The sequence below is a fragment of the Pteronotus mesoamericanus genome, unplaced genomic scaffold (assembly GCF_021234165.1).
Source record: "Pteronotus mesoamericanus isolate MK-2021 breed Mesoamerican mustached bat unplaced genomic scaffold, CSHL_Meso_final contig_20, whole genome shotgun sequence".
In the NCBI taxonomy this organism is placed as follows: Eukaryota; Metazoa; Chordata; class Mammalia; order Chiroptera; family Mormoopidae; genus Pteronotus; species Pteronotus mesoamericanus.
The window spans coordinates 56,214,195-56,241,587 of NW_026555085.1; the positions used below are offsets into that span (position 1 = coordinate 56,214,195).

Consider the following 27,393-nt stretch of genomic DNA (forward strand, 5'->3'; position numbering starts at 1 on the left):
AATAGTTTAACGTTTGCTTGCTCAAGATCACCCAGTCCAGTAGGCTGTCTGGGTCCTACTCAGGGGTGCTTTTCGCCTTCACCCACCTCCTCTCACAGATGTTGCTTAATCTGTTTTTGGTGGGAATGGAGTTGTTCTTTGTTTTTGTTGTGTCAGCTGGAAGATAAGACTTCTTTTTAGTAAAGCAGAGTAGTGGAAGTTACTACTGGCTGTTTCCTAAATAACAATTCTTTTAGACAGAGGATTTCAAACATAATTTCCAGTTAGAAGAGTGAGACAGACAGCCACTCTTACTATGCCAGGAATCATTTCTTATGGAAAATATGGGCCATGCATAAAGAAGCTGGAGCAGAGGTGATGGCACTTTGTCAGAAATGAAAATGTGCTGATGAACGAGCAGTGCAAACATGGAGAAAATGTACCCCTGAAAAAGAGCAAAGGAGCCCTGGCTGGACGTTCAGTTGGTTGGAGCATTGTCCTGATACAACAGGGTTGCAGGTTCAATCCCCAGTGAGAGCACATACAAGAATCAACCAATAATTGCATATATGAGTGGAAAAACAAATCGATGTTTCTCTCTCTCTCTCTCTCATTCTCTTTCTCTCTAAAATAAATAAATTAAAATGAGCAAAGGCAAGGTGGGTTTGCTTATTTAACAATGGCCACATTAGGTGTATGAATAGACCATGTTACTTATACTTGTCTAAGAGAAGAGATGACTTATTCAACAACCTTTCATGGTGGGAGTGCCTTGGTTCTCTGTGACTCTTGCGGTTTGACTAGGTTTCTAAAATAGGGTCATCAAGGATTCTGACAGCAATGAAAATAACGAAGTGCCCAGAATAAGCAGCAAGGTGACGCATCATGCTGTATTCAGCATCATGGATAAGAGGCGGTTTATCCTTTTCCACCGGCTGAGCTCTTCATAGACCAATGTGGCTACATCCTAGACCACGAATGAAATCTCAAGCAACAAAAAAGCAAACCTAACCAGACATAATTTAAAATGAGACTGCATTATTTGATTTTAAAGGTATAAAATGGTTCAGAAACATATTACGCATAGTCTATAAATAATATAATGATGTTCACAAATTTGATATTTGAAATTCCAGTGGTGAAAGTGTTGCCAAAGTCTGCCAGGGTTTTAGGAGGACATGAAAAGTATCATCAGCCATTTGAAACTGAGGAAGACTCAGAAAGCAGAGGAGTGTTCCTCCAGGTTCTGGAGGAAATGTAGGAATAGAGTCACTGTGTAATGGAAGCAAGGAGTGTGCGTTTTAAAAAGGAAAACAATGTGAATATTCACATTTAAATATCATCTTACTTTTGAAGAGTATCAGATCCTTTCCTCCTCACCCGGTGATTCAAAATACTCTTTTTTTTTGAGACGTCTCTGCATACCTTCTCTTTACTACCTATAGTGGTAAGAAGCATTAAATGGATCATTTTAAAGTGAAAAAACCCTCATAAACTTGGCATTTATTATACCATCACAGAACTCCTAAGAGGTTTATTTATCATTTAGGTTACAGAAAAACTAAAAGGTATTGTATGCTTATATGTACCAAGTAAAGCTTGTAACAAGGTCGTTAAAATGACTTCCTAATTCGACTGTTCTTGTTTTTTAAAATACAATTAAGGAAGAGGCTCTCGTGGCAACCTCTACCCTCTTTTGTAAATTGACCTTGCACATGCCTGTCTGGTACGTGAACCGTGAAAAATTTGGGGGGAACTCTTTCAACTCTATCTCTTTACTCGTTGTGGTAGTTAACATCTACAATGAATGATAAATCTGTAAAAGGCAACATTGTAACACTCATCATTAATTAGAACACATGTTACAGATTCATACATGGATTGAGGCTGTGATGATCCATATGGGTAAGTTAAGGACATCAGGTAGCTCCCTTTGTTCTTCATATGACAAAATAATAAAGGACATACTGTCATACTAATTAAGCAATGTTCTAGGGATCTCTTTTCCTAGGTCAAGGATCATTTCTAAAGTCAGAAGTCTGTTAACTGTTGCTAATATGATGAAAGCACAAAAAAAGTTTAGTAGTTTCTTCCTTAAGTAAGCATTTCAGTGAGCTTTTTAATGCAGTGACAGAATGAATCTGTTGTTCAACAGCCGATTCTTTAACTCAGTCTTCCTCTTTTAGACCTGAAAACTACACTGTCGCCCTGGCTGATCTAAAATCAAGTTGTTCTGACTTGTTAGAGTAGTAGTTTTTATCCAAATCTGTTTCCTCGCTCACTGTAACTTGGAAAAATGAAAACAAAACTGAGCAGAATTTTTTAGAACTTCCCTAAATGAATTTAGGTACTGCAGACACCCAAATGTGCCCTGCACTACTAGAAGACAATATGAGCTACAGTTAATAGTCACCATGAAGAAGAGTTTTGAACAGAAATAGAACAAAAGAATGATTATAACAGGATGATCTTTACTATGTGGTTGCTCACAGGGTGGCTTCTAGCAATGGACTCCGGGTGTTTGAATTCTGCCATTTACTACTGTATCACTCTGGGCAAGTTGTATCATGTTGGTTAAGTGTCAGAGTAAAATGGAATAATAGCAGTGATTTCCTCATGCTATTGAGGGCTGGGAGGACTAAATGGAATGATGAACCTAGAGCTTCAGTACCTGGTTTATAGTTACCACTACTATGTTACTCTTATCTCAGGTTACTGACATAAATTCCTATGATTTAAGTTAGCTGTTTATCTTGAAATTATCATAATTCTACCTGTCTGTAGCTGTAGTTACATTGTAAGTTACATTTGATTTCTGTTTCCAGATGAAGAAGGGTGATAGCATAAATAACATAATTAATGTCATTGAGTTAAATATTAAGACAGTTTAAAAAGTGATTCTAATATTGGGACAGGATAGCACATTTGGAATATGGGTCATGACATCCATTACATCTTGACACTTTACCTGTCAAGAAGTTCCACAATTGCACTTCCCCTCTCCTTTACTTTTTGTCTTTGCAGAATAGGTTGAACATTTTGCTTTTCAAATTTGATTTGAAAGAAAAATGTCATGATGATACCTTTTGCAAAGATTTTCCCTCTTTCTTGTATTGAGTGAAATCCATTCAATTCAACCAGCTACTCTATGGCAAACCATTTTTTCTGCACTGGAAAAATAAATGTTGAATCAGACATTTATTCTGATGATAATAGCTAAGCTAAGTTATATGTTCTAATAGGTAAGAAAAGCTAAGTTACAACAACTTGGGTCAGGAAGAATAAACTTAGCCCAAAGAGGAAGGTAAAGAAACTCCTGCTAGAATGAAGTGGAGGCTTATTCCAGTTAATTTTGCATTCATTCCACCATTATTTTTGCAACCAAAACCGGGAATGGCTAACTCCGGGAATTATCGCCCTGTGGGAGGGATGAAGAGGAGCATCTACTGTCAGGCTGTCTGAGCAGAAAGAGAAAGCATATTCATCTCACAGTTACGTTTTCTAAGGGAAAACTTAAAACATGCCATTTTATTTTTCTATACTTCTGATGGATGTGGATTCAGAAACCCAAGAAGGCATTTGTAAACACCAATGGAGTTCCAGGTTGCTTAAATGCATGTAAAGACAGAAAAAAACACATATGGCTGTCATTCTGGAGGTACTCAGCCGAGAGCAGCCCAGAACACAGCTTTGAATGGGGGGTGAAAAATGTGAGGGCACCACTGCTTTATTTTTAAACAAAAACAAGATAAACAAAAACCAAGCTGTAAATGCATTATTTCTCCTCAGATGAGGATACACCAGTAATGGGGTTTAGGGTTGTAGTGCCAAGTTCTCTCAAGTTATAAACGAGACTGATGCAAAGCAGATGAAATTTCATCTGTGGTCTGTAAATGAAAGCTTTTTAATGGGGAAATGGAACCATTTCTGCCCGTAGTTGTGTTGAGGCCTCAGGTTCAATAGAAGTTCAAGTCTTTTTTTTTTCTTTCTCAGCATGCAGGAAGAAGGAATCTTGGTAGACACTAAGCTGAAGAATCCATGGGAATATACTAAAGGGTTAATGAGAGGGGCTTCTGAAAGCCAAGAAACACACAAATCTCCCAAATTAAGAGTCTACTGTTTTAGTTTATTTTTTTAAAAAATTTCAGTCTAATATACATAGAACCGAAGCTCATCAAATGGAGACCAGTCAGTAAAGAATACCTTTTATACTATATATCATTGTCTTTTAATTTGTGGATAATAATGAATTTGGCAACCATTTTGCCCCTTATTATAAATTCAAGAATGGGATTGCTTCCATCCCAAGCTGCCCTGTTTTCTGAGCAGGAGATTTTTAGAGCCCTGTTGTCTCTGTAGTTCCAGTATTAATGATGAAAAAAAAGGCAACAATTCAAAGAGTAGGAGAGGTTAGGGTTTTATAGTTCTTTCTCTGTGTGTATATCTGTATTTTAAGTTATTCATTTCAGGTCAATTTCAACCTCAATTAAATAAAATGCCAACTTCTTTCTCCAATCATTTTCATATTGCTCATGGAAGTGGAGGTGGGGAAAGAAGAGGGAATTGTATGATAAGGTTCCTGTGAGTCTAAGCCGTCACCAGGGAGGAAGATGCCAGAGCACTTCAGACTAATGACTGTGGCACCTGATGCTGAAATGTGTGGCTGAAGTAAAATAACGTCAGCCATGCAAATGCTTGCCTCTGTGTTCTGCAATATCCCAAACTGGAGAACTCAACTTTAGTCCTATTTCTTTATAGAATAAAATGATACCACCACCACTTGTCCACACTTGCTTGGTAAAGGTTAATCTCCAAATGGACAGAAAGAATCCTCAAGGTGGCAGCACATTCATAGTTTTCAAATCCTCCCTTAGTGAAGTTTTTAATTAGAAGACACGGTAACTACATTAAAACAGTTGATCCAAAACACCTATACGGCACCACCAACTTGGAACTATGCATGAAGTATTAAATTATTAATGATCTAGTCCCAGAATAAATATTGATGGTTTTGACTTTCATATGAAAATACTTCCTTAGGAATTATAGCAAATTTATAGACTTGAAAATAAAACAGCAGAGTTTCAAGAATGAGGCTGTAGCCTGTGACTTCTGCACTAATATAGCATTGTGTATCTGCCTGCTTCTCTTCACTGCCTGACATTTCCTGTCTTTCACACCGGCCATGATGGTCTGTGTCTGTGTCTGTGTCCCTGTGCTTAAGGAAGAAGCTATTATGGGAGTTTGGAGCCAAGGTAATAACAACACAGACATGATTTAAAACCAGGAGCAGGAAAAGAGAAGGAGTGCAGCTATTTAGAAGGCTCCTAAAAGGTGAGCAGTGAGCAGAAAATGCCCTGGCAAGAACAGCTTATTGTTTAGGAAAAACCAGGTGCTGTTCTGTGAAAAGTCTTCATTGTTCTTGGCCTTTGCGAATGATCTTGTGGAAAGCATTTCCTCACTGAAAGTGTAGTCAGCTGCATCAACCATCTTTTCCGCAAGAGCAGACAATGTAGGAAAGGTTAGCACATCCCACCATCCCCAATATGGCTCCATCTGTCTGAGTTTGTGAATCTAGGTCTCCACATCACCAAAAAGGCAAAAAAGGAAATACTGAAAAATGAGCTGTCTCTCTTCTGTATCATTAAACTAGGCTGTTTGATGGTTTTTTTTTTTTAAACTAGATTTACTGAATTAAATGAACTGACCTTGAGGGATTCTAATTTCAATTTTGTGTAGTCTCAGAGACAGCTAAGCCAGTATGAGGGTGTTACAATACTACTGTTCCTCATTTATTATCCATCAATGTCTCAGTCACTCAGGCTCAGAATCTGAGATTTACCTAATAGCCACCCATTCAAACACCATCCATTGAATGGCCCCTGTCTAACTCTGTTGGACACTCTCCTAGCATATGATCTTCAGTGCTTTATTTTCCTTTGAATCCTACCATAAATCAGTCCTTCTTTTGTGTTCTGTTTTGTTTTCCTTTCTGGTCTCATGGACTCACCATAGACCTTAGTCACTTAATGGGTATGTTATGGCAAATGGCCTGCTCTAGATTTTCATGTTTGCAGGTGCTAGATCTTTGATAGTCACCCACCTGCATGATTCATTTTCACCACCAGGGCTCCAGCATTTATACAATCAATTTTTTTAAAAAATCCCTTTTTCTGTGATTGAATCTTTCTTGTCATCTGACACCTTCTCAGGGGAATAACCTTATTTCCCAAGGCTCTTCTCTGTGTTTTCTATCTGCCTTGTTCTTTTGCCCTCCGGCATTTTGCTCAGTATGATTTCCCTATCGTCTTGCCAAACTTTGGCCTTGGCATTTGTTATTTCTTTTTTTTAAATCCTCACCAGAGGACATGCTTATTAATTTTAGAGACAGAGAAAGGGAAGGAGAGAAGAAGGGAGAGAAATAACAATATGAGAGAGAAACATCACTTGGTTGCCTTTCATATGTACCCTGACCTGGGACCAAACCCACAGCCCAGTTATGTGTCCTGACTGAAATTGAACTCAAGACCTTTCAGTTTATGGGACACGTCCCAACAAACTGAGCTACGCTGGCCAGGGTGGCATTTATTATTTCTATTTTATATTCTACCATAGCATTTCTTGTTTTTCACAACAGCCAGGCTGTTAAAAAAACAAAAACAAAAACAAAAAAACATTTGTTGTTTTCCCAACAAGATTATAGTCTTCTGAAAGGCATATTCTGGGTCTTTTACTCATTTTGTCTTACTGTGCTCAGCACATAGTAGGTGGTCAAAAAATATTTATCAAGAAATTCTTAGCAAATTGAACGTTTTCTCTATACCAGTTGGCTAATCAGTACATGTCCAAGATGGTCATTCATCCCTAAAGGAGCACCTTTCAAAAAGACTGAATGTCATTCTACTCATTAAATAAGAAGATATAATTTAAGAATGTTTTCTAGCACATATAATTTAATATGTACTAGAAAAGGTTGAATCCTTCATGTTATAAAAGGCACCTTTAGAGGATTACATGATTGTTAATGTAACAGAAAAACTTGTACTTGATTTTCATTTGTAACAAGAATGTCAGGTTACTGCATCTTCTGTGTTGTTCTGACATGTTTAATACCAGGCAGCCTGACCTCTCATTCTATCTTAATAATTTTATTTTCTCTAATAACACGGTCTCTGTAATGATGAATAATAATATTTAGAAATATTTTGAAGACTGCCTTGTACAAACTGAGTAATTCTGACTACCAAGAACATTTCTCTGCACTAAAATAAGGGATTGTAAGACAGCTGCCCTTTGCCATCGTCTAAGTTGACTTTGAAGGGCATAGTGACACAGCAAACAAGCTTTCCTTCATGGGACTTGTTAAATGTGTATCTTGCCCATATCCGAGTGTCTCCATTACTGATATTGCCTCAGCCTCTTGGGGCTCGGGAGAAAGAGGAGAGAGAGGTTGATTCGGTTAGTATTTCCAGCTTCACATACAGGAGTTGCTTTAGAGACATATTTGTTTCTGAAGTTACCTCCTGAAGAAAAAATAGGCAGTGCCATTAAATATCTTAGGAAAAAACATCAGATGTTTAGGAACTAACCTTTTTAATAATGTTTGTTCTGTTACCACCTATATTTATTTACATATTCCATACTTGGTATAACTATCTTTAATTACAAGCAGCCTTCAAATTTACAAATATTACCTTCCACATATAAAGAATTTAACATACCAGAACCTGGTACACAAAAAGATTCACAAAATGGTCCACAGAGAAAGGCAGGAAAACCTCCAACCTGGGAAGGCTGGAACCCTGGGAAAGGGATTCGTGGCTTCCGTCATTGGTCGCTGGCATGCTAAGTCACTGCTTTAATTCAGTTTTAATGCCATATTTACTAGATAGTCTATTTTGTATAACTAATATATTCCATAACTTCTTGGCACTAACAACCAAGAAAAACTATGCAAGTTGCGTTTTCTAGCTTTGGTGAGAATCATTCCCTGTTTGGTGAGCTTTACGGAAGAACTTTTACTGGACTTTGAAAAGTGCACAGGGTAAGAAGGGCTCTACTCCCACTCCTGCACCCTCCTCATGGGCGGCAGGGAGAAGCTGGCTCACCTCTCCCACTGAGCACTGCCTATGCCAAACTAGAGCAATAGAAGTAGCAAAGAAAAGGAACCCTGTAATAGTAATGTCCTGGCATTATGCTGAAACAAGCGGCCATATTAGAAGAGATAGGGGTTGTTTAATCTCTAAATATTTTACTACCAATACCTGAAGAACTTAAAGAGCCCTTCAACCTTCCCCAGTCTCTCCAGCTATGAAAAGGAGGTGGGAAGTCCAGATGGAGCAACATAACTGAAATCCAACACCATGGGGTGAAGGAGAGGGGTGAATAAGTAGTCTGGACTGTCAGGAGAGGTGAACAAAGGGAAGAAGACAGAAGTGGAGAAAATCCTTGATATTGAGCTGCCATGGTGTTAATATGGAGTAATGGGCAATTTAAGAGGAAAAAGTTGCCTTGCTCTGTCTTCTGACTAGATGTAATCTTGATTATCTAATAGCATTCTTTTCTTTCTGACACTGTATTCTCCATCCCTTCCAAACTTTAGGGCATCAGAAAGATACACACAAAAAGAGGAATAGAATTACTAGAGTGGCAGTTCTATAGAAGACATATCTAGGAATGAAACACATATATTTTCAATACATGCACCCAGTATTTCACTCACAGCAACTACCTCCTCCTTCCTTTACTGATAACATCACTTAGAACATATTCCTTTCCCTGACACCTTTCAGGAGCTTTATACTCTATCTTGCACATTTCCACAATAGCCGTAAGTGCAAGCTGAGGAATCCCAGAGGAGTTGTGTGTGAAGGAAAATGGAGAAGTCTAACTCATTCCCTCTTAATTGAGTCAGCCCTGTTGTTCCTCTGTACCCTTAGAGCCTACAAGTTTTGCAAAGTCTTTTAGAGGTAGAAAAGTCAAGCATTTTTTTCCTCATAAAAAGTTTATTTAAGGAAATATATTTAAAAAACCCTTTATCTGTGAGTGAACAGCCTTCTGCAGGAGAAGCTGCTGGTTCCAAAGTATTTCCTGGCTCTCTCTCTGACTGGGGCCTGAATTGGTTTCTGATGTCTGTCTAAATTAACCCCTTGTTATTGGAAGTCAACACCCATTTGTATGAGTCAAGAAAGAAGTGATTCTCTTGAAATCGGGGTGGCCTGCCGCTATGCAGGAGCAACCCAGAGTTTCTGGTGAGGTGAGAACATTGATTTCCCTGCTGCTTGCACAATTCGTCTTTTCACACTCCAGAAAACCTGGCAGAAAACATGTTGGTTCTCAGGATCAAGTGACCGAATTAAGGTTGCCATGACTCCCTACCTTTCTTTTGATGTCATTTTCTATCATTGGTATAAGTGGAGAAAAACTAAGAGGAGAGGAAATTGTGCAGCTAGGAGAACATTCTAGCTGAACTCATAATATGTGAAGAATGACCAAAGATTATATTTAACTGTGCTCTATAAATGACATATTAATTTTTTAAAATGCGTATTTTACCCAAGTGACAGTACTTGAAGAATAAAATTTGCCTCTAAACAATTTTTGGAAGATATTTCCTTCTTATATTAAATGTTTGAAAACAGAACAGAGTAATACATGATACCCACTTATTTCTGGGCTGGTACACACCTCTGTTGGACCATAAGCTATTTAATCTCCTTATGCCTCAGTTTTATCATTTGTAATATAAAGATAATAACCTTATTTTATAAGGTTGGTATGAAGATTATTACTTAATCCATGTAAGTTAATTTAGAACAGTACCTGGAATATATAAACACTCAAGAAATAGTAATTGTTGCTCTTGCTGACATTTTTGGGTTTTCTGTCTTTCCTCTTATCCTAAATATCAGTAAATGCTTTATTTAAAAACTCATTATTTGGAATAATTTATGATTTGTGAATTATCAATCAATTATAAATTGTTACAGATTTATTTTATAATTTTTCCCAAAGCCAATAAAGCTGCTCCTGTAATAAACATAGATACTATAAAAAATTTTGTAAGTTTCCAAATTAAGGGAATTTTTCAACATAATTCATAAGAACTTTCAATTAAAAAACTGCACTTAAACTTTTCTTAGAGGACATCTAAGACCTCTGAAGCAGAGTTGGCCACATAATTTTGGGATCATCCCACATACAACAAAAAAGAGATTGGCAACTAGATTGTAAGATCAAAAAGCCATAAAAAAACACCAAAAGGTGACAAGTTATCCTCATTAATTCCAAAATACAAGCAGATGGGAACAGATTGCCAACAGCCAAAAGAATTATAAATTATCAGCTTCCGTGTTGGGTGAAGCGTAGTGAAGCACTCTTAATTTGTTAGACCTGATAGCAGGAGAGTTCCCACAAAGCCAACAGATATACACTAAAAGTGCAGCATGTCAATTTCAGAACCTGAAAGAGATTCTGCCCAATCGAATAGTGCAAACAGATTGGGGATAAGGACTGTGACTGGGGCAGACTAGCCCTTGTGAACTTTCAGAATATGCTAGTCATGATTCCATTCATGATGCAACTCTACATTGAGGAGAAACAATTTGATAGGAATAAAAATTGAGGACAGAGACAATAGAAATCAAAGAAAGAGAAAGTCCAAATAAAAATGGGGAGAAAACAGAGCTAGAAAAATCTTTAAAAATCTGTAAACTTTTTTTCACACTGCACAAGGACATGGAAAAAACTATGCGAAGTTGTAAAATCCATCCTGAAGCTTGCTTCTTTCTAAAAATTCAGAAAAACTAAATTCACATTAAAATAAACAACATAAAATTATTAAAGTTAAATGTTATATACACATTTAAAAACAGAAAATTATAATATATTCTTTCTGTTAAAAAATCTGTTAAAATTAAGGATGTAATATAAGAAATGAAAGAACAATATGTGTCAGGATGGGAAAAATTTAGAAATGAAGTGGTAGAATTCAAGAAATAATTAGAAATAAAAGAAAAGATAATAGTAAAAGTAAACGTAAACTAAAAAAGCACAAGAGAAATAAACACAAAAGATGAAACCGTAAGAGATATAGAGAATATAAAAACTGTTTTTAAATATAAAACAAAAAACAGTTTTTAAAAATGTTTGAGGGAAGATAACAAATATTAACAGTCAAAGAAGATCCAAAATATAGTTTTCTTCTTCAGGGAGAAAACAGTTTACTAAAGTAAGAGAACAGAATAAATACTAAAAGCTGTAATTCAAGAAAGCTTTCTTTAACAAGGATAAAGATTGTAAATACACATTAAAATAGTACACAGTAACAAATGAGAGCGTTCATGCAGAAAGACCAGTATCACCACATACTACGGTAAAATTACTCAACTTTTAAAAAAGAGTAAAAATTCTTTGAACATTAAGCAAAAAGATCATATAACTTACAAGGAAAATAAAGATAAAATTATCAGAATTTTAAACAGAAATAGCTTACATGTGAAGAAAATACAGTGTATGGCAAAAGTAGGTTTACAGATGTCAGTACACAAAACACAAATGTGATTATACAAGTTTATTCTTGTATTATTTATTGTATTTTTTCTTATGAATAACTATAAACATACTTTTGCCCTGCCTTGTAGATTAATGTATTTATAATCAAGGTAAAAATATAATTCTCAAAGAAATAAAAATTTTATATTTAACAAAACTCACCTTTGGTATATAAGATACAGACAAATTATTGCCACTAAATTTAGTCTCTGATTGGGCCAATTTGATCTGCCATTTTGCTACCCACAATAGAATGGAAAACTCTTTCTATAGGAAGATAACATTAGAGTAGGTTCTCAAATATTATCATTTCAGTCAGCATCATTTGTTTATGAAGTGTCTAAATTGTCCCAGTCTGAGTGAGTGTGTGTGTATGTGAATGCGCCCTGTGATGGAAGAGCATTCTATCCAAGGTGAGTTCCTGCCTCTCGCCCTGAGTTGCTGGGAGAGGCTTAGACCCCCTCCACCCTGAACTGGAATAAGCAGGTTGGAAAACAATTACCTTCTTTTTATTAATCTTTCTTTAATCTATGTATAGCTCACATTAATTTCAATGTTTATTACAAGTGTTTTTAGTCTTTATTTGGAAGTTTGGTGATGTTTTTGTGACCAGAAATATGCCATAGGAATTTAACCCTTGTTTATATCAATTAGCTTATCTTAAAATTGGTTTTATCTACCTTGGCTGGTGTTGCTCAGTGGATTGAGCAACTGGACTGTGAACCAAAGAGTCAATTCCCAGTCAGGGCACATGCCTAGGTTACTGGCCAGGTCCCCAGTAGGGGGGACTCAAGAGGCAACCCCACATTGATGTTTCCCTCTCTCCCTCACTTCCCCTCTCCAAAATTAAATAAATAAAATCTTTAAAACAAAATTGGTTTCATCTGTATGTTGTTTCACTTAAAGTTGCAGTTTCCAAAAACCTATCCAAGATGTTATATGAGGACTTAAAAACTCTACAATTTTTTATGAACACAGTTAAACATTAAGCCAGAAATTATGAGGCATTAAGAAACAGAACCAAGCAAATAAACAATAGAAACAAAGAGATGAGTCATACCAGGCATACCAGGCCTGTCTGGAAAAAGTTCAGCTATTGTTAATATAACAAGAACACTTGCATGACATTGATGTAATCAGGCAGCCAAGGAGAGGGGAGTGGAATGCATGAACAATGACGACTTCACTGTACTACTCAGTGAGGGTGGTAGACACCGTTGAGTGAGCATGTGTACTGTGTGGTCATCACATTCAAAATGACTAAGCGAGTAGAGCAACAAATCTGCATGAAATTTTGCGTTAAGCTTGAACATTCCTCTGTGAAACTATTTGGATGGTTCAGAAGGCCACATCTATGGGCAACTGGTCATTGACAGCTTCACCACAGACAATGTGTCCACTCACGTATCATGTCTCATGCAGAATTTTTTTGCAAATTATCAAATCACCCAGGTTACTCAGGCCCCCTGTGGCCCAGAGTACCCTGTGACCTCTGTGATTTCTGGCACCCTGTGACTTCTGGCTATTCCCCAAAATCACCTTTGAAAGGGAAGAGATTTCAGACCATCGATGAGATTGTGGAAAATGGGGTGGGGCAGCTTATAGAAATTGGAAGAACTGTATGAGGTCCCAAGGTGCCTACTTTGTGGGGGGACTGAGGCATCATTGTCCTATGTATAATGTTTCTTGTCTCTTGAATCTTCTTCAATAAATGTTTCTATTTTTCATATTACATAGCTGGATACCTTCTGGCCAGACATTGTATACTTAAAAAATGCATAAAATCTATGCAGGATATACATGGAGAATAAGCTGATAAATAGAATTTAAAATTGATTTTAGAACCTGAAGCCACAGTAATTTAAATTAAGAAATTGATAGGTGGGTTTACCATCAGTTCGGACAGAGCAGAATTATCTTCTAGTGAGCTAGAAGATAATATCTAGCTGTAAACAGATATTTAGAATGAAATACAGAGAACAAGCAGGATAAAAGAGCACATGTAGAATAAGGTAAAAAGGTCTAACATAAGTAACTAGAGTCCTAGAATTAGAGGAGTAACAGAATGAGAGAATGTTTAAAGAGCTAGTGACCAAAAAACTTTTAATTCTTATCAAAGAAGAAAAGCCATACATTCAAGGAGTACTACAAACTCTAAGCAGGATAAATACAAAGAAAACTGTATAACACAGTTAAATGACTGAAAACCAAAGACCAAAGACCTGGGGTTTGAAGGGGTGCCAAATTTTTCAAATGTTTAAAATAAGAGTTATTTCTCATCAGAAAAAAATGAAATGATATCTTTAAAGTCCTGCAAGAAAAAAACTGCCAACCTTGAATTCTATGACAGTATATTATATAATATAATTATATGACAATCAATAAATGAATACATAGCTATTAGGCTACTACAGGGGAGAGTAAAAATATAAACACCTGATCAATTTAAAAAGATGATAAAAACAACAGAAAAGTGACATAAAATGTGATCAAAAAATAAAGTGAATAGCAAAGTGGTAGGTAGAAACCCAGATGTATCAGTAGTTATTGAAATATTAATTGAGAATGATCTTAATATTCAAATAAATAGATAATCAGACTAACTTTTTTTTTTAAAAAGAGCAAACCCAACCAAAAATTACCTGCAAGGGACAAACATTAATTATAAAGACAGAATGGTTCAAATTAAGAGCATGGACAAAGATATATTACATAAATGCTAACCAAAAGATATCTAATGTAATAATATAGATATCAGAAATGTAGATTTGGGACAAGAAATATTATTAGAAGTAAAGAGAAATATTTTATGAAGATAAAGGGTCATCCACTATGAAGATATAACAATTTTAAATTTGTAAGCATTTAATAACATAACTTCAAATGTATAAAGCCATAAAAATTGATAAAACTATAGGAAGAAATAATCAAATTCTCTATTATATTGGTAGATTTTTACACAGAATTCATGATGAACAAATTGCACTTTATTAACATATGCAAAACCCTATACCACAAAGCAGAAAAATGTTCAAGAAAATTTGACAAAAATTGAATGTCTTCTGTGCCATAAAGAAAGTCTTACCAAATTTCAAAGTTTTGGAGTACATTCTTTCACCATAGAAGTTATTAACCAGGAATTAATCTAGAAATTAAGATCTGGAAGATGATTAAAAAATCCACCAAATGTTGTAAAATTAAGCAATATGTATCTCAAGAACAACCCATGGATCAAAGAAACCACAAGAGAATTTAGAACTGAATGCTAATTAAAATATAATATATTAATTAAAATAAAATAGTATTTTGAGGTTGTGGGGAGGTAGAAGAGGGTGAAGGGGAGCTAAATGATGATGGAAGGAGACTTGACTTGGACTGGAAATCACACAATACAATATATAGGTGATGTATTATAGAATTGTACACCTGAGCCCTGGCTGGTGTGGCTCAGCTGACTGAGCACCAGCCTGCAAACCAAAGGGTTGCTGGTTCGATTCCCATTCAGAGCACATGTCTTGGTTGCTGGCCAGGTCCCCAGTAGGCAGTTCATGAGAGGCAACCACACATTGATGTTTCTTTCCCTGTCTTTCTCCTTCCCTTCCCCTCTGTCTAAAAATAAATAAATAAATGTAAGAAAATTTTTTGAAAAGTTTTTTAAAAAAGAATTATACACCTGAAACCTATGTAATTTTATTAACCAATGTTACCCCAATAAATTCAATAAAAAATATGTCAAACTTGAGTGATGCAGCTAAAGCTATGCCTTGATGGAAATGTATAGCTTTAAATATACATGAAAAACTGAGAAGCAACATTTTAAATAACTGTCCCAAGAAGTTAGGGGGGAAAAGTAAAATTTATCCCAAAGAAAATAGAGGATATGGGCAAAATGAGTGGATCAAAAAGGAAAGGAAGCAATAGTAAGAGAGTAGACATAAGCACACGCATCAGTAATTACATTAAATCTAAATGCTCTAATTAACAATTCATCAGAAAACAATAAGGAAATCAAGATAAGAACAAAAATTCATGAACTAAGAAACATGTATACTAATGAAAAACAAAAAAACTGCACCTGGGCAATAGCTGACACCATATGTTAACTAGTGTTACTATTTACCTAGGTTTTCAACAGCATGATGATTGTCTCAATTTTTTGAATGACTATATATATACTTAAATTGAGTTATGTCATGCCCTACTTCACAATACATTTGTTAGTCATTTAATAAACTTTTATTTACCATACACCATGTCCTAGCCAAGCTGTGGAGATTTTTAAAATGGGATCCTTTCTTTGGGACACTTCTCCATTCCCATGACAATCGCCATCAAATCTGTACCACTGTAATCAGATCAGCCTCTCTAAAATCCATCTTTAATAAAGCCATCATACTCAAGCCTGCATTCTATTTCTTTGATGATCACTAGCTGGAGCTTGAACCTTGCGTTTCTATGGATTCCATGCTCTCCCTTGACTCTGACAATTGTGTCGCAATCCAGCCTCCTGGCCAACAGTAAACACATCATGCTTTTTTTCTTCTTCTTCTCCTTCTTCTTATTCCTCTTCTTGGGCCATTCTCTTTAGTTAGATTCTAAAATTCCTTAAGAGTAGAGAGTGCTGTTATGGAAAAAACATAAACTTTGCTCCTGGACCATGTGGCAATACCACGTGCCAATACTATATGTAACTTGTCTGAGCTGCAGTTACCTCATCTGTAAAGAGGAGGTGTCTTGTAACGTTTTGGGCATATACTTACTCAGTGTTAGTTTCCTTCCTTCCTTTTGTGTCTAGTCCAGCATCCACTAGAATGCTCAATGATGAGCAGATGTCTTGGCCAAACACACAAGGAGAGTGTAATCATATAACCAAAGTTACTTCCTTAACTACAGCTTCTAATTGAGGGTATGGAAAATGAAGAGGAAACCTTGCCTTTTTTTGTTAGAATCACAGCCTGTACTTAACACTTTAGTGATGTCTTCTATACTATAACCAGGGAAAGGGTTACAGTCTGGATTTTTCCAGTCATTCATTCTGTAATTTTTATTTCTGATGTCTCAGGCTCAACTCCCATGCAACCAGAACTCCAACAGTAGTCCCTGAAGATTTCCAAAAGGATTTTTATGTCTTTAAAAAAAATTTTTTTTTTTTTGTAACCAGGACTTCTTGCTGCTACACAAAATTGCCTGGCAGGAGGGATATAGTGTGTGAGGGTCTGAATCCCACAACTGGAGAATGAGGAGCTGCCCAACTTCCTCCAGGCCTGCAGAGTGGTCCTCTGGCCAGGTGGGATTTATTGCTGCAGCTCAGTGATGAGTTGGGCAACTACTGAGTGAAAGGATCTGCTTAAATTATTAACAGCCAAGTCTTGGAAAACTCAAAGAACTCATTCCTATGAACAGCCCCCCAAAAGTCCAAGGAGGTTAATTCTGAGTCATTAAAGTGTTAACCTAGAAAAATTTGAGGAATGTTTGCTGTTGTTTGAGCCAGAAATGCCAAAAGAAATACCTTTCTGAGATGCATTTTCATGAGCTAAAATAAAAAAATAAACAAACAAAAAAAACCCAGATGAAGCTAAAACTAGAAATCCTTTGAATCAAATCCTTGAGCATCATATTTAAAAATATATACAGTAAGTTTTAGCATATATTGATGTAAAAAATTTTGTATCATATCTCATTTAACAAACTTGATTAAAAGTATTATGAAATAACAGAACACCTAAATGAACATTAACGGCTCAGTTGTTCTTGTTTTAGCTTCACTTGAGGTTACTAAGAATAAATGAGACAATGAAAATAAATGATATTTTACTCTATAGACATTATTCTACAGAAGTAGTCCTCTCATTTGACATAACCTAAATTCAGAGTCTTAACATTTACAGTGGGAGAATATATAGCATTTTAGGTATTTTTGTTGTTGTTTTGCTTTTAAAGATAAATCTATTTTGTCCTAAAAGGAGATTCTTGGGTGAATTGTAGAAAGGTAATGTTGTGTGACAAAGGCAAGTGCTAGAGTATCTCAGACAATAGGATATACTTTTCAAAAAATCAAAAAGCTATTAAACAAAACAATGCATGATTTGGGCATGTGTTAAAAAATACATTTTTAAAAGCCTAAGGATAATAGATAAAGACAAACTTCAGGACCGTGGGTCCTGTGCATTGGAGGCATGAGCTGGAGCACAGGCCAATCTAAGTCATTGACAACATTCCAGGGTTTGTGCCAACCAGTGTGTTTACAAGGGCTCATTATGTTGTTAAATAAACAAAAGGTTTTAAACCAGGACAATGCTTGAGCCAATAGTGACAATGTGTCTTAAACCAAGAACATGGATCAATCCGATTTGTCCCAGCTGAGGTTCACTTAAAAAATAAAAACATCTTAATTTTTTTAATAAAATAATTCAAGAGGAAAGCAGAGAGATAAAACTTTTTTAAAGTTTTTAAAAAGTTTTCAAAGTTAATTATGTACATTTGTATCACTAGATCTAGAATCGTATCAATGAGGGAGGACATAATTCCTTAAAAAGCAGCCAGACCTGGCCATGCACTGCAAGGAGAAGGAACAGAAAGGGAGGATGCTGGGAGAGAGGAGAGAAGGATAAATGAAGGGGAAAATGAAGCCCATCTGCACAGATGGAATGGTGTCCAGAATATAAAAGCATGAATCAAAAAATCCATTGGCTGACAATGGCCTCATTGGCAAAGCCGTTGCAAGACATACATCTAACATGAATATGCAATTATATTTTGAACACCCATCATGCTAGGAAAGAGTTACAATTATCCTCTAGGAGAGGCTTATAATATTATAGCCTGAGAGTAAAAGATCTAATAGATTCTCAGGTTCAAAGACATCGTTACCTTCTCCATCTGAGGAAAAAAAAATCAGGAATAAACCATGAAAAGACCAGACTCCCCATAAGGGACACTTGTTTGGCATAGAGACACTGGACAGAAGTTTGGAAAACTTGAGTCAGTTTCCCAGAGCTTAACAACCATCTTTTCCTCCTGCTGGTCACAGATCTTACTACCCAGTAGTTTGGAGGCAGAGAACTCTGAGTAGCAAGGCTGATAGAAGGCTCTTTGGAATGTGCGCTCTCCTCTTTGTACAGGATTCATTTAGCTCACATCACTGGGCATCTGCTGTGCACAAGGCAAAGAGCTGTAGATGAGGGCTTTCCAGCAGACACTGGATTAAAAATGGAGCCTGTCTTTTTCCCTGGAGAAGACTGTCACCTAAAGCAGTTTTAAAAATTGGATCTGTTTGATTTTATTCCTCCCAGTCACGGCTTACCCCTTATGAACATTCAGGTTTGATGTTGATTTGTGATGCCTTGCTAGGAGCGCCCTTCCTTGCTGCTTGTGGGCACCCTCCCCCTTCATTTCATGATATATATTACTTAGGATTGTAACTGATGGACAACTGTAACCAGCACATTTCTGCTCATATACAGCATCTTTACTGGAACCGCAATCTGTTTTGCAATAAAACTTACTTTTTTGTATTTACCGACTTCTTTAACCTGAACACCAATTCCAGTAATTAGGCTGAAACCATGGCATGATTGATTTAGAGAGAATGATGTTAGAACAAGATCAGCACGTTCTAGGAACCTTCCGTGAAATGATTCTCATACAAACCACCATCACTTTATGGTGGGTGAGAAGCGATGTCCGTAGAAGCCCTTTGACATACTTCCAACTTTTGATTATCACAGTAATGAGGACCAGGCAGGCAGCCCTGCCATTCCCACTGGAGCATCAAGTTAAGTCCTGATGGCCTAGAAATAATGGTGGTCTCAGGTTCAGTGTACCCAGGGGCCAGTTAGGCATTTGCCAGTGGTACTTTCTGCATTTTTCTAAGATAGTAGCCAGGAGCTGAGAGAAGTAGCCACTGACTGAACAAATGATCCTTCCCCATTGGCCTCCAAAGATGTCAAGACTAAAGAGCACGTCAAAAACCAAGTAGAGTTCCACCATCAAGGCGGCCCAGCTCACTTGCTCTGAGGAGACACTGACAGCCCTGGAATCCCACTCTGTGGGTGGCCTCCCTTTACCTTTTCTTGCAGCCTTCCTCTGGCTGTAAAGCAGACTCAAAGATGATGGAGACTCTGCTGGAGCGGAGGGAGCTGCGGGTCGGCCAGAAAGCCTGGAGTGTGGCGTGTGGCTCAGAGATGCAGGCAGGCCATCCCAAAGGGGCAAGGCTGTGCCTGGGTTCCTGTGGGAAGGTGTGCAGAAAGTGCTTTCTTTTCATTTGCTTTTGCTTCTTATATCGTAGTGTCTCAAGTTAAGGATCCTTAATTTTTTTATTGTGATGCAATGTATGATTATATTTATTTATTTATTTATTTATTTATTTTTAAGTAATCTTTATTGTATTTTTTTCTATTACCATTTATCCCCCTTATACCTGCCCCCACCCCAGCAACCACCACACTATTGTCCATGTCCATGAGTCCTTTTTCTTTTTTTCTCAATCCTTCTACCCACTGACTGCCCTCCACCCTGCAAAGATTCTTATTTTTGTTTCCTTTTGAAAGTCCATTTAAATGGTATTGTATCCTAGATTGGGTTGGATGTTAGGACAGATGTGTAAGAACCACTCACTAGATTCAGAAAAGAGACTGAATCTGAAAATGAGTAATACGCCAAAAGGTAGTCTTAGATTTCAAATAAAAACCAATGAAAGTACTTTTTCAAGTGATAGCTAAAGGGAAACATTGCATAATTACTGCAAGTGAACAATGTGGTTTGATTCATTTATAGTGATCAGCAAACCTATCTAAATTTTCACAGACATGTTTTTTTATTAATGATTTGATCCTGAAATGGCCTTTGTCAGGCATGATTGACATGGTAACAGGTCGCACGATGTGCCCATGTTGCACAGTTGAGGAGAGTGGTGAGGAAAGGCAGTGCCACAAGGCAGCAGCACTCTGGTTAAGAATCGGATATATTTTTCTCACACAGTGCAATATACAGCTGATGTATCATAGAATTGTACACTTGAAACCTATATAATTTTATTAACCAATGTCACCCCAATAAATTTAATTAAAAAGATCTGTTTTTTTTTAATTCAAATGAGCTAATTAAATTTGTAGCAGTTAGCAAGCAAATCACTTAACTCCTCAAGAAATCCTCACTCATAAAATGAGGAAGTTTGAGAAGACTAATTATCCTCAACCCTAACTGCACTTTAGAGCTCGCCACCCCACGTGCAGATATTTAAAGTATATTAAATCCCAGACTCCAGACTCTACCCTAGATCAATTAAATCTAAATCTCTGCCTGCTGGGCCCGTTTGCTGGCTGGTTTGTTTCCAAACTGCCCAGGTGATTGTATCCTGCAATCGGCTTTGGGAATTCCTGAACTGAATGATTTCTGAGGTGCCTTTCACCTTTTACACTCCACATCAATCTTTTCCCAAGTTCCTTATTTGGGGCCCGGTATTTTTAAGTCTATTTGCCTCTCATTGTTTCACCTCCCACAATGTGAAAATTTGGGGGGAGGCTACATAGAATTATTCACTCACAAGAGCAAAGATGGGACAGAAAGGCATCGGGGCTGATGCCTGTCCCATGCTATTTCCTCTAACATCCCAAAGGCTCATGAAAATATCAGTAAGACCTCACTTAATTAAATTACCTAAATTAAGAGGAAACAGTATCAGTTTAGGGAAAAGAAAAACACAGAAATAAATAATTGCCATTTTTTTTCAGTTATAAGTTTTAAAAATTTGCTGGAAAGAATGACAATATTTAAGAAGACATGCAACTTAAAATATTCATCTCATCAAGGAAATAAATACTAATCCTCCTATCCCTATGAATATACGTCCTTTCAATGAGACACTGATAGTAATTGTAAAAGTCTTTAAATATGATTTATAATTTAATAAAAATGCTAAAAACCTCAGGAATGTTTTATTTCTGTACTTTTCCTAAGCATCTTAACTTTAACCATCTGGAATTATTCATTAGGTATCATCTAGTTCACTTACTGAATGCAAGAGTATGTCATTTAATGGGGGAATTGACATTGTATTTTAAAGTTAGCACATAATTTGCTGATCAGAAGGCAGTTCTTTTTGTGCTGTATGTTTAACATATAATGACAGATACTAGTAAATGTTCTTTAAGTATGAAGAAATGCCATGTGTTTTTTGGAACACTATTTCTATGGTGGAGAAGGAAAGGTTCTCTTATCACTGTGGAAAACACTTGACTAAGTTACAAAGGTTACTTTACAACATGCCAATTCAGCCTATAGTATGAATGGGCCTTGGACATCTCCAAAGGTGAGAAGGCAGTACAACATTTTCCAAACTAATCTGACCTCAGAACCAGTTTTAGTGGAGCATCCGATAGGCTAGAGATGCTTCAAACAACTTTGGAAAAGAATGAACCAGAAATAGAATGCTCTATCAGTCATAACTCTTATATAAAATTTTGCCATTTTAAAACATCTGTGTTGAATTTTCATATTTAATTTTTTGCATAGGGTAATAAGGATTAGAGCAGAATGTCATTCTCTACTTCCAAGTGACTGAATGTCTTCCACAGAAACTCTCAAAGGTGATAACCCTGAACACCTATTTACAACCAAGGTGTCATGAAGATAGCATAAATTAAGAAAGAAAAAAAAAGCATAGTTTCACAAAGAGTAATGGAGGCAATTAAAACTGTTGGTAAATCACTTACTTTATCAGTTAAAGTCAGAAATAATGTGCCAGCAGAGGATGGAAGGGATACTCAAACACTTGCTTAATTTAGGTAATGACGACTATCTATTCAAAGAATGCTCCGTATTTATACTAAGCTATAAAACTGTTTGGGTGGTGAAAAATATATTTGCAAAACTAAATTGAAGCTCAATTTTGTTTTGATAACATTACCAGTTTAATTAACAAATATCTAAGTGATGAAATTATGGGCAGCATATTTTAAATTAAGATCACTCACCTAAATGTTTGAGAAATAAACACAATTTAAGCTTGTTCAGAATTGGCAGCGAGCATTTGGAAGGGGACTGTGTTCTTGCATGGAACTTTTTTCCCCACTTATGGTGAACACAGAATTCTTCACTGGGGTGAGGAATAACAAAGGTGAATGAAATCTTCAAATAATTCAAAAGCTTAATTTTAGTTCACACTTCCCATTTCCTCCTCTTGTAAATTATATCGCCACTGCTAAAAAATAGAGGCATGAATAATTTTAATTTTGTTATTTTTCCTACTTCTGCCCACACATTAATTTAATGAGCAATTAAAGTCCATAAAGCAGGACACAGGAGAGAGAAGTTTAAAAAGGAAAAAGAAAAAAAGAGAAGAAGAAAGATCAGAGAGACAAAAAGTCTACTGGCTGGGTAATCATTCCCTGAATTAGTCAAGAGAGTGCGTGCAAAATTAGAATTCAGAATAATGCTTACAGACTGAAATGCTCCTCTTTATGGTATTGTTGAAATATCTACTGAAAGAGTGCCCGCCTTTTACTCACAGATCAGGATTTTTTGGGAAACATACACTCAGATACTCCTCAAAGTAAGCAAATCAATCAGTTTATATGGTGTTAGTAAAACTATTCTGTGGCGAGGCCTCTGGACCATTCCTCATTTTAAGCAAAAAAAATTCAAGGATTCCAGAAGAGCACTTTGGACCCTGAATGATATTGCCAAGCATCAAGTAGGTCTACAGCAATTTTTATAGCATGGATGAAAGGATGACAAAATGGAGCAATGATGGAGAGAGAAAAGTTGCTTCTGGCATTGGCCTCGTTCTTATTTTATGTCCTAATTTTTCCATTATGTCTGACTTCTTAATTTCATGAACTTCCAAGTAGCTCATTTCCTCTAGGACTAGGATCTTTCTTCCCTACCCTCTATTTTTTCTTGCCCTTGCTCTTTACTACTGGAATTCCCTGATGCCAACTACCCAGTGTCCAAGTTCTGCCTATTTTTGGGTTCTGTGTTACACTCCTTCTTCTAGCATCTTCTGACCACCTTGTGAAGAGCCAATCAAATCCACAACCACTGATTTCCTGGACATCCACGTATCATTCTATTTACTTCCTCCCTGTTGGGTCTGGCCCCATAGTCCTTCCCGCTGGCTCCTGTTTCTCTGCCCCACTGCTCTGGAGTTAACTCAGCAAATACTGGGGTGCTGTCTCAATGTATGGCCATGAATATGAATCTATTTAAACAAGTAGGTATTTAAAAATGAATATTCACTGGTTGTTCCTCTCCCACAGCCCCAGTACCATCAGCATCAAAACAAGTTTGTGGACTTCTAGTTTGTGAGAAGACTACACGTGTAAGACTTTCTCAGGCTATATAACCACTGGAAGACTTCTATCTAATTGCAGATTCCCAGAAGTTCTAGCTCAGGATATCGGGTGGGAGGACCCTGATGCACAATGAGACTCAGGAACTCCAGGGCTATGTGTCATATTCTTCACATTGTGTTAGCTTCCAAACACCAGCTGTAATTCATTGGACTGAAGCAGCTTGGATCACAGAGCTATAGTTCCCTTTTCTTTTCTTTTCTTTTTTTTTACTTCAGGTATTCTGTTACATCTTAGACTTTGAGAAATAAAGTTTTAAAAATATGTCATTTTCAAATGTAAAGTGGCACGAAATCTGTGGAAAACAGTATGGCAGTCCCTCAAAAAAATTAAAAATTATTATATGATCCAGAAATTCCACTTCTGATTAAATACCCAAAAGAATTGGAAAATGAGCCTTGAAGAGGTATCTGTTTAACCATGTTTATAATAGCACCATTCACAATAGCCAAAAGAAGGGAGCAACCCAAGTGCCCATAGATGGATGAATGGATAAACAAAATGTGACATTTATTTGGCCTTAAAAAGGAAGAAATTCTGACATACGCTACACCATGGGTGAACTTTAAGGACATTATACTAAATGAAATTAACCAGTTGCAAAAAGACAACTACTGTATGAATCCATGTATATGAGGTACCTAGAGCAGTCAAACATGTAGAGACATCAAGTACAATGGTGGTTTCCAGGCCTGTAGGATGAAGGGAATGGAGAGTTATTATTTAATGGGTAGAGTGTTTCAGTTTTACAAAGTGAAAAGAATTCTGGAGGTGGATGATGATGATGGTTACATAACAATATGAATGTACTTAATAGCACTGAACTGTACACTTAAAAATTATTAAGAGGTTAAATTTTGTTATGTGTATTTCATTACATTAAAAAAATTTTAAGAGATACCACTTGCCAGAAAGTTGTTTTTTGTTGTTTTTTTTTTTAAAGAGAAAGAAAGAAACAAGATTTTAATTTCTTGGATTTTGGTTCCTCATTTTAAGGAAGTATGTTGCTATGCATATGTATTGCAAAGTATTGTATACATGAACTTTCTAAGCTAAGAGGCTATATTGCCATATCTTGCTCAAATAATATGACATTCAATTGAGCGTTCACCACATTCAAGGCACTGTACTAGGTAGGTGTTTTTCAGGGTCAGGGGAGCTATAAGAATGTATGGGACAGAATTTCAGGCTTGGGAAAATTTTGTCTACTTGAAGAGATAAAATCCATATACTAGTAACTGCATGGGAGTTGAATGCTACAATATTATATGAGAAAAAAATTTTCTGTCATGGGAGAACATAGAAGGAAAAGGTCACAGTCAATTTGGGAGAAAAGATATGGCTTCATGGAGAAGGTGACAACTGATTTCAGAGCCTTGAAAGCTTGGGAAGATATTATTGGCAGGCAGAGATGTGGGATTGTCATTTCAAAAAGAAAGAGCAGTACATGGAAAAGTGTTAGCATCTGCTCAAGAGTAGGGAACTGGAAATAGGCAGACATGGTAGGTGGGATCGCCTTTAACCTAATTTGAGGAAATACGAAACCATTAAAAATTTTTGAGTTTGAATACTCACAAAAAAAAACAACAGAGCTCTTATAAAGATTTTTAAGATATAATTTTTAAGTAGTTATCTTAGATGAATTTGAGAATTTGAAATATCAGCCAGGAAAGTGTTAGAAAGTCATGTAAGAGTTAATGACCTCCTAGAAAACAGATATGGATATAGAAATCAAAAAAAAAAAGGGGAGGAGATAGTCTATAATGAGAGGACTCAGAGAGAGACCATGGACGAGGGGATTGGGGGTCGTGGGTCCTGGTTGTAATCTTGGTTTTACTAACCCCTTCTTTGTATGAGCTTCCATTTTCTCATCTTTAAAACTAGGGGTTAGACAGAATAAATTCAATGGTTGCTTGCAGCACCCAAGTTCCAGGGCTCAAAACTGAAGTTATGGTTTGGGAGAGTCATTTGGACAGGAGTGGTGGTTGTGCCTGGATGTCAATAAAATCACCAAAGAGGAGAGACGAACCATCACGAAAGACTCTTAGCTCCGGATAAACATGGCACATCTAGGCACAAGGGTAAGGAAAGGAAAATTACAGATGAAAATACATGAAAAAAAAATAAAAAGAATAGGCATTTGAAATAGGGAGTCCCATGTGTGGCCCTAACACAAGTTATACTTTTTCTCCCGTGGGAAATTAATGAAAGTGACCAGGCCAGGTTTATCTGTGTCTCTCCAGATGGTCTGCCTGTCTCTCATGATGCTCTTTAGGCCCACAGCACAGCTGTGAAACAAGCTGAACTGGCTATTGGTCTGACAGGAGAGCAGCACCAGGGAGAAGGGCAGCTGAGCTAGCAAGGGTGTGCACCTGCACTTTACGGTCCTGGTCCTCCTGGCTTGAATGAAGGTACCACCATCACCCTGGCAGGCCTGGCAGCAGGTGCAGGGCCATCGTTTGTGTTGCCCAGCTCTGCAGCGATAAAAGCTGGGCCAGGGAAACTGGCAGCTGCTCAGCTGAGCAAGGCGATGGTGAGGGTTTATTTCTAGATGGCCTTGTAGCTCATATCAGACACAAATCATTACTGTTTATGAGGATGCTTTCTCTTCTCATTTAGCATTCAACTGTTGGGCAAAAAGACTAAAGGAGCAAATTATTTGGTTTGGTGCTGTTCTTACCCATAGTCTAGAATTTTAAAAAAGCTCAGCCCAAGCCAGCTAGTTTGTGCCACACATTGCACCTTTTAAGCTCCTCCATTAATGAACTGTATTCATCCAACTGCTAAAGAGGGCCCAACCAGACAAGACTTCTTTCTTTGATCTAACAAAATATCCATGTACAGCCATTTCATCTCAGTGACAGTAACATCTTACATTGTAGTAAGTTTTTTCTATTATTAAAATATTGATATGGGCTCTATTCCTTCCCTCAACTGAGTAAAATCTCATATCTATCCCTTTGTATCAAAAAAGACATTCTTATCAGATCTCAATAAAAAGTTTGATATTTCTGCTATTCTCAACAACTCTTTTGGAACATTAGTCCTGGGAGGTTATGGAATTTTCAGTTTGGGCTAAAGAGGATCCACTATACAGTGTATTCTATAAGAGCAGGAAATTATTTTCTATTTTGTTCATAAATGCCTACAACTGGGCCTGGAACTTAGTAGATGGTCAATAACTATTTGTTGGATGAATAAAATAGATGAATCATGATGGTAACCAGGCCCTCACAGTACGCTGATTATAGGTCATAAACTGATAGAAATTTGTTAATACTTCTAGACTAAATATTCTAGTTAAGACATATTATCTCTCACAGAACCAAAATTCTCTGTCAGCCAGTAAAAACTTGTTTCAAAGGAAAGCCCCTTGTTGATCTCAACAACTGTGTGCTGATGATGATGCTATAGAAAAACCAAGGAGTTCCCAGAGAGCTTATGATAATATTTATATAAGGACAGCTTTGCTGATGGCGCTGAAGAAACACAAGAGAGAATGGGGCCTGGC

The 27,393-nt window shown here is 36.8% G+C and overlaps 1 pseudogene; it reads left to right on the forward strand.

Moving 5' to 3' along the window:
• The first annotated feature begins 5,164 nt into the window (after positions 1-5,164).
• The window catches only part of LOC129066899 (armadillo repeat-containing protein 1-like), a 50,957-nt pseudogene continuing 28,728 nt past the window's right edge, over positions 5,165-27,393 (forward strand).